The following is a 14,679-nucleotide window of genomic DNA, read 5'->3' on the forward strand; positions in this document are numbered from 1 at the left end:
CTCCCACACTGACTAGCACCGCTCTGCACTGCACACACTCCCACACTGACTATCACCGCTCTGCTCTGCACACACTCCCACACTGACTATCACCGCTCTGCACTGCACACACTCCCAGACTGACTAGCACCGTTCTGCACTGCACACACTCCCACACTGACTAGCACCGCTCTGCTCTGCACACACTCCCACACTGACTATCACCGCTCTGCTCTGCACACACTCCCACACTGACTATCACCGCTCTGCACTGCACACACTCCCAGACTGACTAGCACCGTTCTGCACTGCACACACTCCCACACTGACTATCACCGCTCTGCTCTGCACACACTCCCACACTGACTATCACCGCTCTGCTCTGCACACACTCCCACACTGACTATCACCGCTCTGCACTGCCCACACTCCAGACTGACTAGCACCGTTCTGCACTGCACACACTCCCACACTGACTAGCACCGCTCTGCTCTGCACACACTCCCACACTGACTATCACCACTCTGCACTACACACACTCCCACACTGACTATCACCGCTCTGCACTACACACACTCCTACACTGACTACCACCGCTCTGCTCTGCACACACTCCCACACTGACTATCATCGCTCTGCACTGCACACACTCCCACACTGACTAGCACCGCTCTGCTCTGCACACACTCCCACACTGACTATCACCGCTCTGCTCTGCACACACTCCCACACTGACTAGCACCGCTCTGCTCTGCACACACTCCCACTGACTATCACCGCTCTGCATTGCACACACTCCCACACTGACTAGCACCGCTCTGCACACACTCCCACACTGACTATCACCGCTCTGCATTGCACACTCTCCCACACTGACTATCACCGCTCTGCACACACTCCCACACTGACTATCACGGCTCTGCACTGCACACACTCCCACACTGACTATCACCGCTCTGCACTGCACACACTCCCACACTGACTATCACCGCTCTGCTCTGCACACACTCCCACACTGACTAGCACCGCTCTGCACTGCACACACTCCCACACTAACTAGCAACGCTCTGCACCGCACACACTCCCACACTGACTATCACCGCTCTGCTCTGCACACACTCCCACACTGACTATCACCGCTCTGCACTGCACACACTCCCACACTGACTAGCACCGCTCTGCACTGCACACACTCCCACACTGACTATCACCGCTCTGCACTGCACACACTCCCACACTGACTAGCACCGCTCTGCACTGCACACACTCCCACACTGACTATCACCGCTCTGCACTGCACACACTCCCACACTGACTAGCACAGCTCTGCTCTGCACACACTCCCACACTGACTATCACTGCACACACTCCCACACTGACTAGCACCGCTCTGCACTGCACACACTCCCACACTGACTATCACCGCTCTGCTCTGCACACACTCCCACACTGACTATCACCGCTGTGCACTGCACACACTCCCACACTGACTATCACCGCTCTGCTCTGCACACATTCCCGCACTGACTAGCACCGCTATGCACTGCACACACTCCCACACTGACTATCACCGCTCTGCACTGCACACACTCCCACACTGACTAGCACCGCTCTGCTCTGCACACACTCCCACACTGACTATCACCGCTCTGCACTGCACACACTCCCACACTGACTATCACCGCTCTGCTCTGCACACACTCCCACACTGACTAGCACCGCTCTGCACTGCACACACTCCCACACTGACTATCACCGCTCTGCACTGCACACACTCCCACACTGACTAGCACCGCTCTGCACTGCACTCACTCCCACACTGACTAGCACCGCTCTGCACTGCACACACTCCCACACTGACTAGCACCGCTCTGCACTGCACTCACTCCCACACTGACTATCACCGCTCTGCACTGCACACACTCCCACACTGACTAGCACCGCTCTGCACTGCACACACTCCCACACTGACTAGCACCGCTCTGCACTGCACACACTCCCACACTGACTATCACCGCTCTGCTCTGCACACACTCCCACACTGACTAGCACCGCTCTGCACACACTCCCACACTGACTATCACCGCTCTGCATTGCACACTCTCCCACACTGACTATCACCGCTCTGCACACACTCCCACACTGACTATCACGGCTCTGCACTGCACACACTCCCACACTGACTATCACCGCTCTGCACTGCACACACTCCCACACTGACTATCACCGCTCTGCTCTGCACACACTCCCTAGCACCGCTCTGCACTGCACACACTCCCACACTAACTAGCAACGCTCTGCACCGCACACACTCCCACACTGACTATCACCGCTCTGCTCTGCACACACTCCCACACTGACTATCACCGCTCTGCTCTGCACACACTCCCACACTGACTATCACCGCTGTGCACTGCACACACTCCCACACTGACTATCACCGCTCTGCTCTGCACACATTCCCGCACTGACTAGCACCGCTCTGCACTGCACACACTCCCACACTGACTATCACCGCTCTGCACTGCACACACTCCCACACTGACTAGCACCGCTCTGCTCTGCACACACTCCCACACTGACTATCACCGCTCTGCACTGCACACACTCCCACACTGACTATCACCGCTCTGCTCTGCACACACTCCCACACTGACTAGCACCGCTCTGCACTGCACACACTCCCCACACTGACTATCACCGCTCTGCACTGCACACACTCCCACACTGACTAGCACCGCTCTGCACTGCACACACTCCCACACTGACTATCACCGCTCTGCTCTGCACACACTCCCACACTGACTAGCACCGCTCTGCTCTGCACACACTCCCACACTGACTATCACCGCTCTGCTATGCACACACTCCCACACTGACTATCACCGCTCTGCACTACACACACTCCCACACTGACTATCACCGCTCTGCACTACACACACTCCCACACTCACTATCACCGCTCTGCTCTGCACACACTCCCACACTGACTATCACCGCTCTGCTCTGCACACACTCCCACTGACTAGCACCGTTCTGCACTGCACACACTCCCCACACTGACTATCACCGCTCTGCACCGCACACACTCCCACACTGACTAGCACCGCTCTGCTCTGCACACACTCCCACACTGACTTTCACCACTCTGCTCTGCACACACTCCCACAATGACTATCACCGCTCTGCACTACACACACTCCCACACTGACTATCACCGCTCTGCACTACACACACTCCCACTCTGACTATCACCGCTCTGCTCTGCACACACTCCCACACTGACTAGCACCGCTCTGCTCTGCACACACTCCCACACTGACTATCACCGCTTTGCTCTGCACACACTCCCACACTGACTATCACCGCTCTGCACTGCACACACTCCCACACTGACTAGCACCGCTCTGCTCTGCACACACTCCCACACTGACTATCACCGCTCTGCTCTGCACACACTCCCACACTGACTATTACCGCTCTGCACTACACACACTCCCACACTGACTATCACCGCTCTGCACTACACACACTCCCACACTGACTATCACCGCTCTGCTCTGCACACACTCCCACACTGACTATCACCGCTCTGCTCTGCACACACTCCCACACTGACTAGCACCGCTCTGCTCTGCACACACTCCCACACTGACTAGCACCGCTCTGCTCTGCACACACTCCCACACTGACTAGCACCGCTCTGCTCTGCACACACTCCCACACTGACTAGCACCGCTCTGCTCTGCACACACTCCCACACTGACTATCACCGCTCTGCTCTGCACACACTCCCACACTGACTAGCACCGCTCTGCTCTGCACACACTCCCACTCTGACTATTACCGCTCTGCTCTGCACACACTCCCACACTGACTAGCACCGCTCTGCTCTGCACACACTCCTACACTGACTATCACCGCTCTGCTCTGCACACACTCCCACACTGACTATCACCGCTCTGCACCGCACACACTCCCACACTGACTAGCACCGCTCTGCTCTGCACACACTCCCACACTGACTATCACCGCTCTGCTATGCACACACTCCCACACTGACTATCACCGCTCTGCTATGCACACACTCCCACACTGACTATCACCGCTCTGCTCTGCACACACTCCCACACTGACTATCACCGCTCTGCTCTGCACACACTCCCACTGACTAGCACCGTTCTGCACTGCACACACTCCCACACTGACTATCACCGCTCTGCACCGCACACACTCCCACACTGACTAGCACCGCTCTGCTCTGCACACACTCCCACACTGACTATCACCGCTCTGCTCTGCACACACTCCCACACTGACTATCACCGCTCTGCACTACACACACTCCCACACTGACTATCACCGCTCTGCACTACACACACTCCCTTTCTGACTATCACCGCTCTGCTCTGCACACACTCCCACACTGACTAGCACCGCTCTGCTCTGCACACACTCCCACACTGACTATCACCGCTCTGCTCTGCACACACTCCCACACTGACTAGCACCGCACTGCTCTGCACACACTCCCACACTGACTATCACCGCTCTGCTCTGCACACACTCCCACACTGACTATCACCGCTCTGCACTACACACACTCCCACAATGACTATCACCGCTCTACACTACACACACTCCCACACTGACTATCACCGCTCTGCTCTGCACACACTCCCACACTGACTATCACCGCTCTGCTCTGCACACACTCCCACTGACTAGCACCGTTCTGCACTGCACACACTCCCACACTGACTATCACCGCTCTGCACCGCACACACTCCCACACTGACTAGCACCGCTCTGCTCTGCACACACTCCCACACTGACTATCACCGCTCTGCTCTGCACACACTCCCACACTGACTATCACCGCTCTGCACTACACACACTCCCACACTGACTATCACCGCTCTGCACTACACACACTCCCATACTGACTATCACCGCTCTGCTCTGCACACACTCCCACACTGACTATCACCGCTCTGCTCTGCACACACTCCCACACTGACTATCACCGCTCTGCTCTGCACACACTCCCACACTGACTAGCACCGCTCTGCTCTGCGCACACTCCCACTGACTAGCACCGTTCTGCACTGCACACACTCCCACACTGACTATCACCGCTCTGCACCGCACACACTCCCACACTGACTATCACCGCTCTGCTCTGCACACACTCCCAAACTGACTATCACCGCTCTGCACTACACACACTCCCACACTGACTATCACCGCTCTGCACCGCACACACTCCCACACTGACTAGCACCGCTCTGCTGTGCACACACTCCCACACTGGCTATCACCGCTCTGCTCTGCACACACTCCCACACTGACTATCACCGCTCTGCACTACACACACTCCCACACTGACTATCACCGCTCTGCACTACACACACTCCCACACTGACTATCACCGCTCTGCACTACACACACTCCCACACTGACTAGCACCGCTCTGCTCTGCACACACTCCCACACTGACTATCACCGCTCTGCTCTGCACACACTCCCACACTGACTATCACCGCTCTGCACTACACACACTCCCACACTGACTATCACCGCTCTGCACCGCACACACTCCCACACTGACTAGCACCGCTCTGCTCTGCACACACTCCCACACTGACTATCACCGCTCTGCTCTGCACACACTCCCACACTGACTATCACCGCTCTGCTCTGCACACACTCCCACACTGACTAGCACCGCTCTGCACTGCACACACTCCCACACTGACTAGCACCGCTCTGCTCTGCACACACTCCCACACTGACTAGCACCGCTCTACTCTGCACACACTCCCACACTGACTATCACCGCTCTGCACTACACACACTCCCACACTGACTATCACCGCTCTGCACCGCACACACTCCCACACTGACTAGCACCGCTCTGCTCTGCACACACTCCCACACTGACTATCACCGCTCTGCTCTGCACACACTCCCACACTGACTATCACCGCTCTGCTCTGCACACACTCCCACACTGACTAGCACCGCTCTGCACTGCACACACTCCCACACTGACTAGCACCGCTCTGCTCTGCACACACTCCCACACTGACTAGCACCGCTCTACTCTGCACACACTCCCACACTGACTAGCACCGCTCTGCTCTGCACACACTCCCACACTGACTAGCACCGCTCTGCTCTGCACACACTCCCACACTGACTATCACCGCTCTGCTCTGCACACACTCCCACACTGACTAGCACCGCTCTGCTCTGCACACACTCCTACACTGACTATCACCGCTCTGCTCTGCACACACTCCCACACTGACTATCACCGCTCTGCACCGCACACACTCCCACACTGACTAGCACCGCTCTGCTCTGCACACACTCCCACACTGACTATCACCGCTCTGCTATGCACACACTCCCACACTGACTATCACCGCTCTGCTATGCACACACTCCCACACTGACTATCACCGCTCTGCACTACACACACTCCTACACTGACTATCACCGCTCTGCACTACACACACTCCCACACTGACTATCACCGCTCTGCTCTGCACACACTCCCACACTGACTATCACCGCTCTGCTCTGCACACACTCCCACTGACTAGCACCGTTCTGCACTGCACACACTCCCACACTGACTATCACCGCTCTGCACCGCACACACTCCCACACTGACTAGCACCGCTCTGCTCTGCACACACTCCCACACTGACTATCACCGCTCTGCTCTGCACACACTCCCACACTGACTATCACCGCTCTGCACTACACACACTCCCACACTGACTATCACCGCTCTGCACTACACACACTCCCTTTCTGACTATCACCGCTCTGCTCTGCACACACTCCCACACTGACTAGCACCGCTCTGCACACACTCCCACACTGACTATCACCGCTCTGCTCTGCACACACTCCCACACTGACTATCACCGCTCTGCACCGCACACACTCCCACACTGACTAGCACCGCACTGCTCTGCACACACTCCCACACTGAATATCACCGCTCTGCTCTGCACACACTCCCACACTGACTATCACCGCTCTGCACTACACACACTCCCACACTGACTATCACCGCTCTGCACTACACACACTCCCACACTGACTATCACCGCTCTGCTCTGCACACACTCCCACACTGACTATCACCGCTCTGCTCTGCACACACTCCCACACTGACTATCACCGCTCTGCTCTGCACACACTCCCACTCTGACTATCACCGCTCTGCTCTGCACACACTCCCACACTGACTAGCACCGCTCTGCTCTGCACACACTCCCACACTGACTATCACCGCTCTGCTCTGCACACTCCCACACTGACTATCACCGCTCTGCACTACACACACTCCCACACTGACTATCACCGCTCTGCACTACACACACTCCCACACTGACTATCACCGCTCTGCTCTGCACACACTCCCACACTGACTATCACCGCTCTGCTCTGCACACACTCCCACACTGACTATCACCGCTCTGCACCGCACACACTCCCACACTGACTATCACCGCTCTGCACTACACACACTCCCACACTGACTATCACCGCTCTGCTCTGCACACACTCCCACACTGACTATCACCGCTCTGCACTACACACACTCCCACACTGACTATCACCGCTCTGCACTACACACACTCCCACACTGACTATCACCGCTCTGCCCTGCACACACTCCCACACTGACTATCACCGCTCTGCTCTGCACACACTCCCACACTGACTATCACCGCTCTGCACTGCACACACTCCCACACTGACTAGCACCGCTCTGCTCTGCACACACTCCCACACTGACTAGCACCGCTCTTCTCTGCACACACTCCCACACTGACTAGCACCGCTCTTCTCTGCACACACTCCCACACTGACTAGCACCGCTCTGCTCTGCACACACTCCCACACTGACTATCACCGATCTGCTCTGCACACACTCCCACACTGACTAGCACCGCTCTGCTCTGCACACACTCCCACACTGACTAGCACTGCTCTGCATTGCACACACTCCCACACTGACTATCACCGCTCTGCTCTGCACACACTCCCACACTGACTAGCACCGCTCTGCTCTGCACACACTCCCACACTGACTATCACCGCTCTGCTCTGCACACACTCCCACACTGACTATCACCGCTCTGCACTGCACACACTCCCACACTGACTAGCACCGCTCTGCTCTGCACACACTCCCACACTGACTAGCACCGCTCTTCTCTGCACACACTCCCACACTGACTAGCACCGCTCTTCTCTGCACACACTCCCACACTGACTATCACCGCTCTGCACCGCACACACTCCCACACTGACTAGCACCGCTCTGCTCTGCACACACTCCCACACTGACTAGCACCGCTCTGCTCTGCACACACTCCCACACTGACTATCACCGCTCTGCTCTGCACACACTCCCACACTGACTATCACCGCTCTGCTATGCACACACTCCCACACTGACTATCACCGCTCTGCACTACACACACTCCCACACTGACTATCACCGCTCTGCTCTGCACACACTCCCACACTGACTAGCACCGCTCTGCTCTGCACACACTCCCACACTGACTAGCACCGCTCTGCTCTGCACACACTCCCACACTGACTATCACCGCTCTGCATTGCACACACTCCCACACTGACTAGCACCGCTCTTCTCTGCACACACTCCCACACTGACTAGCACCGCTCTTCTCTGCACACACTCCCACACTGACTAGCACCGCTCTTCTCTGCACACACTCCCACACTGACTATCACCGCTCTTCTCTGCACACACTCCCACACTGACTAGCACCGCTCTGCACTACACACACTCCCACACTGACTAGCACCGCTCTTCTCTGCACACACTCCCACACTGACTAGCACCGCTCTATACTGCATATTACACTCCCTGATTCCTCCCTGTGTAATACATCTGCTCTATGGCCAGTTTCACTTTCACTCAGATCTTGCGTGTAAAGATGCTATTTGTGTCCCCTAGATCTATTGTAAAAACTCTAAATATAGGAAGCGTCAGGGCTGACAACATGTTTATAAATATTTACTAGCATTTTACTGACACATTTCTATTATGTACAATAACTGAACGTAGAAGTGGTTTAATGTGCTCATAGTGTGTAATGAGGGGATGTTCATTGATGTGGGATTTCTGTGCTTGGGATTGTAGTGTAAAGTAAATCTCTGATTTCTTGACTCCTCTATTTTTTTTTTTATCTTACTGACAGGTGAAAATCTAACTCATATACAACTGTAAGTAAATTTACTGATCTTGAAAACCCAGGCTGGCATTTCGTTAATTCCAGCATGTTAATGGATTATGACTGACTCCATCACAACTCTCTATATACCATACGCTCACTGATGTTCCTTACCTTTCAATGTATCTTGTATCTAACCCATACCTAACACCAGAGGCATTTTCACCCTATAGAAAAGACAGAGGGTCTCATATAGAGGTGGACGCATCTGTGATCGTGCGTAGGAAATGACGCACTAGAAAAATATATACTTAAATGTATATAGTGTGTTGGATACATCTCAAGACGTATGCAGCTGACAAACAGTAGTATTTATGGCCAATGTACGTCATGGATACAATCGGCTCAATTCCTGTCTAGCACCCTCTGACACCCACTGACACCCTCTGACACCCACTGACACCCTCTGACACCCTCTCTTCATATCATTCCACAAATGAAGAGGAAGTTTCTATTCTCTTATCTTCCTACTCTACCTCCTGTCCTCTCGATCCCATACCCTCACAAATTGGTAGGTCCCTGTCCCCTGTGCTCATTCCACCTCTAATTAAAATCTGTAAGTGTGGATGGATCACTTATAAATAACTTATTGTAATAATATATTAAAATTATTAGCACAGTGTGCCAAATTACATTGTTGCAAATGTACAAATTCTTGATATTGAGTCAGGGGCCGGCTGGGCCAGACAGAAAATTACTATTTAGGGCTGGTGCATGGACTGGCCCAAGTCTCTATTACTTGGTGCTTGACCCCTCCCCTGGAAGCGGCCACCTTTCATAATCGGCCGCGGCCCCTTCTCCTCTCTCTATGCGTGGCTTGTCACATGGGACGCGCACCACGTGACAGGTGCCGTCACGTGTGTGAAGTGCCACACATGCAGGGGTGCAATAAGGTAAGTGGGGATGTTGATTGTGTGTGTGTGTGTGTGGGGGCAGTATATATAGTGTGTGTGAGAGCAGTATATAACTACAGTGTGTGTGTGTGTGGGCAGTATATAACTATAGTGTGTGTGTGCGTGGGGGCAGTATATAACTACAAAGTGTGTGTGTGTGTGGGCAGTATATAACTATAGTGTGTGTGTGTGCGTGGGGGCAGTATATAACTACAAAGTGTGTGTGTGAGCAGTATATAACTATAGTGTGTGCGTGTGTGTGTGGGCAGTATATAACTTGAGTGTGTGTGCGTGTGTGGGCAGTATATATATAGTGTGTGTGTGTGTGTGTGCGCGTGGGCATTATATAACTATAGTGTGTGTGGGGGCAGTATATAACTATAGTGTGTGCGTGTGTGTTGGCAGTGTATAACTATAGCGTGTGTGGGGGCAGTATGTGTGGGGGCAGCATATAACTATAGTGTGTGCGTGTGTGTTGGCAGTGTATAACTATAGCGTGTGTGGGGGCAGTATGTGTGGGGGCAGCATATAACTATAGTGTGCGCGCGTGTGTGTTGGCAGTGTATAACTATAGCGTGTGTGTGGGCAGTATATAACTATAGTGTGTGTGTGTGTGGGCAGCATATAAGTATAGTGTGTGTGTGGGCAGTATATAAGTATAGTGTGTGTGTGGGCAGTATATAACTATAGTGTGTGTGTTTGTGTGTGTGTGTGTGTGTGTGTGTGTGTGTGTGTGTGTGTGTGTGTGTGTGTGTGTATGCCCTCACCGGGAGGGACCTCTTGGTGCGGTCATCTCCTCTTAGTGCCCCCCCCCTCTCTCCGCTCCACTTGGTCCCCTCGAAATGGCTGCTGACTCCTTACCCGGTCCCAGTGCTCTGGCTGGCCGGGAGAGTGGTCAGGAGGCCGGAGGCGGTGCGGTCAGGTGGGGCCGATCTCCGGATGCGGCGTGATGTCGGGCCAGTCTGTGCATGCTGTGCGCATGCGCAGACGTGCTCCGGAGCGAGCAATGAAGCCGCTCAGCTCCGGCAATAGAAGAAGGGCACTGCAGAGGCGTGTGGCGAGGGGTGGAATCACCTTCTCCCACTCGTTCTCTCACACTCCTCAGTGATGTGGTCGGGACCAGGACCCTTTTATTATCCCCCTCAGCAGCATTTCAAGAGGTGGCTGAGGCAGGAAATGCATACAGGGGAGCCCATGGGGGGTGAATAGCATGCCAGCAGTGCAAGCCCATGGTAGAAGGCAGTATCAAAGGGGGTGTAGTCCCCATACTCCTCCTAGTCCCATGGTTGACAATATATACAGTCACGCAGTCGGTGTGACTCAGGTCAGAGCGCTGACATGTTAGATTTCATTTGGTCCAAATACAAAGAGGGAGTCTCTAAGACGTCCTTGGCTGCCAAGCTTGCTGGCATTTCCTTTATGGCCAGACTGCACGGGTGTGCGGATTTTACGAAGAGTTTTTAAATATCCAAAGCTCTAAAAGATTGGTCACGAATGCAACCAGGAAGGGAGGATGTGAGAAGGTCGGTTGATAAAAACATACTGAGTAAACTTATGGCTGCGCTTGCGCATCTTACTGATAATGCTTATGAGGCGCTGCTTTTTCTCTCAGCTTTTTCGCTAGCTTTCTTTGGCACGTTTAGGGTGAGTTAGTTATTGGCTCAATCTAGGCATGATCTTGGGAACGCTTTGTCGGCTAGGCATATGTTTTTGGATGTTAACCAAAAATCCTTAGATCCAAAACAGATCAGTCGGCTCGTGGTCATTGGATTTCCATCTCGGCACATGAAGATAGTGATATCTGTCCTGTAGCACTGTGTAATAAATTTCAAGGGGTTAGACCCCGAGAGGCTGAACCCTGGTTAGTTCATGCTGACAAGACTCCTCTTTCAAAATTTCAGTTTACAGCTATATTCAAGCGTGCACTAGTGCACGTGAGTTTAGACCCGTCAGTCTTTGGCACTCACTCCTTTAGGATTGGGGAGGCTACAGCCGCTGCTGAGGGTGGTTCTTCCATCAGCGCCATTAAAGCTTTAGGCAGATGGAAATCGGATGCGTACAAAATGCATATAAGACCAAACAGGTAATTTCTGTATGCAGTATATCACTACCCCTCCCTTGGTAACCCAGGGCTTCTCCGCTCGTCGTTTTTCATACGGGGCAAGAAGGGATTTTCTTCCATTTTCTCCTCGGATAAAGACCTGATTAGTATTGAGCCTCCAGGGTTTTACTGGTTTTCACCTTCAAATGGGTTAACATCCCCCACCCTTCCCACATTGCTTTAGTTCTTGTGCTTCGTGCATCAACCAAGGTTTTGTGGATGATCTGGTATATTGGATACTTCCAGCCTGGCAGTGATGGATCCTTACAGGTTGCTCAACTCAGAAGATTACTATATGGATTGTAGGCCATTCCTTTGTGTTCTGGGCGTCCAGATACAATTTTGCCAATAACAGAGAAGCCTTTGCAAGGCCAGTGTCATTTCGTTGGATTGGTAAAAGAGGTTTAAAATGTGAGTACTTGATGCCGCTCTTGTCTAAGGAAATTGGTAAATCCGGCCCACCAGATGTGTAGGTTATACACTTGGGGGTAATGACGTAGGCAAGGGTAAGTCATTCGACTTGATTATTGCCATTAGAAAAGACCTATGGAGCATTAAGGCACAATGGCCATCAGTAAATATTTGTTGGTCTAATGTAATTCCCCGGATTAACTGGCATACAGATATAGAATTCCGTATCATGAAGACTCTAGTATCTGAATTAAATCTGGTTACGAGAGGAACAATTTCTGAGCTTAGGGGGATAGTGATGGATCATCCCCTGATTAGATCGGAGTTGGTGCATCTGTATCAAAGTGATGGGGTTCACCTATTGGAGCAAGGTAACTGGATTTTTGTGAAGCAGCTTTTTTGGAGATTAGTTAGGCTAGTTAGGTCAATGGGTGGTGGGCTGTGCGTCCGTTAAAGGACTTCAGCGTGGCAGGAGAGCTTTTGCAAACAGCGGCTAATTCACACTGTGCTACCGCTAATTGGCCGCACATCACTACTATTTTCGAAGCACCCTGACTCTTGGTACCTCTGTGCAAGGGCCCCTCGACCTGCACTTTGCGCATACGTACTTGTAAGCCCTGAGGGGAGTAGTCACGATGACACCAGATTTAGCACCGGCCGATCGTAAAAGACTAGGTCCTGGGACCAGTGGTTAGTGCCTGTGGGCCATGCACTGTTCGGTTTTGCTATTAGTCGTTAGCTGATTGGATCGCTCCCGCCGCCACCCTTTATAATGGGTAATCAATAAAATTGTGACCTTTTGTCAAAATAAAGTTGTCAGTGTTTTTATTTGTAGATAAAAATTTAGAATGATAAGTTAACCGTTATTAAGCTATGGTGTAATGAAGAGGGAACAAGCAGTATCCAGTTCATAGTGTGTGTGTGTGTGTGTGTGGGCAGTATATAACTATAGTGTGTGTGTAGGCAGTATATAAATATAGTGTGTGTGTGTGGGAAGTATATTTAGTGTGTGTGTGGGCAGTATATATAGTGTGTGTGTGGGCAGTATATAAGTATAGTGTGTGTGTGGGCAGTATATAAGTATAGTGAGTGTGTGGGCATTATATATAGTGTGTGCTGGCAGTATATAAGTATAGTGTGTGTGTGGGTAGTATATAAATATAGTGTGTGTGTGGGCAGTATATAACTATAGTGTGTGTGTGTGTGGGCAGTATATCACTATAGTGTGTGTGTGTGTGTGTGTGTGTGTGCGCAGCATATATATAGTGTGTGTGTGTGTGTGTGTGTGTGTGGGCAGTATATAAGTATAGTTTGTGTGTGGGCAGTATGTAAGCATAGTGTGTGTGTGTGGGCAGTGTATATAGCAGTGGTTCCCAAACTTTCTCAGCTCTCGGCACCCTTAGGGTCACCATAATTTTTCCAAGGCACCCCTAAGCAAAAATAATTACCGGGTAGTCCCGTTTTTTAAGTAGTTGGGTCAAAATGATGTAAGATGTATTTAGACCCCTTCACCATCACATTGTGCCCCTTTATCATATCACTCTGTGTCCCCCTCTTCGCCATCTCACACCCTGTGTCCCCCTCTTCGCCATCTCACTCTGACCCCCCTTCAGCGTCTCTCTCGGTCCCCCTCCTTCAGCGTCTCTCTCGGTCCCCCTCCTTTAGTGTCTCTCTGCCCTCCTCCTTCAGCGTCTCTCTCTGCCCTCCTCCTTCAGCGTCTCTCTGCCCTCCTCCTTCAGTGTCTCTCTCTGTCCTCCTCCTTCAGTGTCTCTCTCTGTCCCCTCCTTCAGTGTCTCTCTCTGTCCCCCTCCTTCAGCCTGTCTCTCTGTCCCCCTCCTTCAGCCTGTCGCTCTGTCCCCCTCCTTCAGCCTCTGTGTCCCCCTTCAGTGTCTCTCTGTCCCCTTCAGCCTCTCTGTGTCCCCCTTCAGCCTCTCTGTGTCCCCCTTCAGCGTCTCTCTCTGTACCCCTTCAGTGTCTCTCTCTGTACCCCTTCAGTGTCTCT

Source organism: Mixophyes fleayi, chromosome 2 (genome assembly GCF_038048845.1).
Source record: "Mixophyes fleayi isolate aMixFle1 chromosome 2, aMixFle1.hap1, whole genome shotgun sequence".
Taxonomy (NCBI): Eukaryota; Metazoa; Chordata; class Amphibia; order Anura; family Limnodynastidae; genus Mixophyes; species Mixophyes fleayi.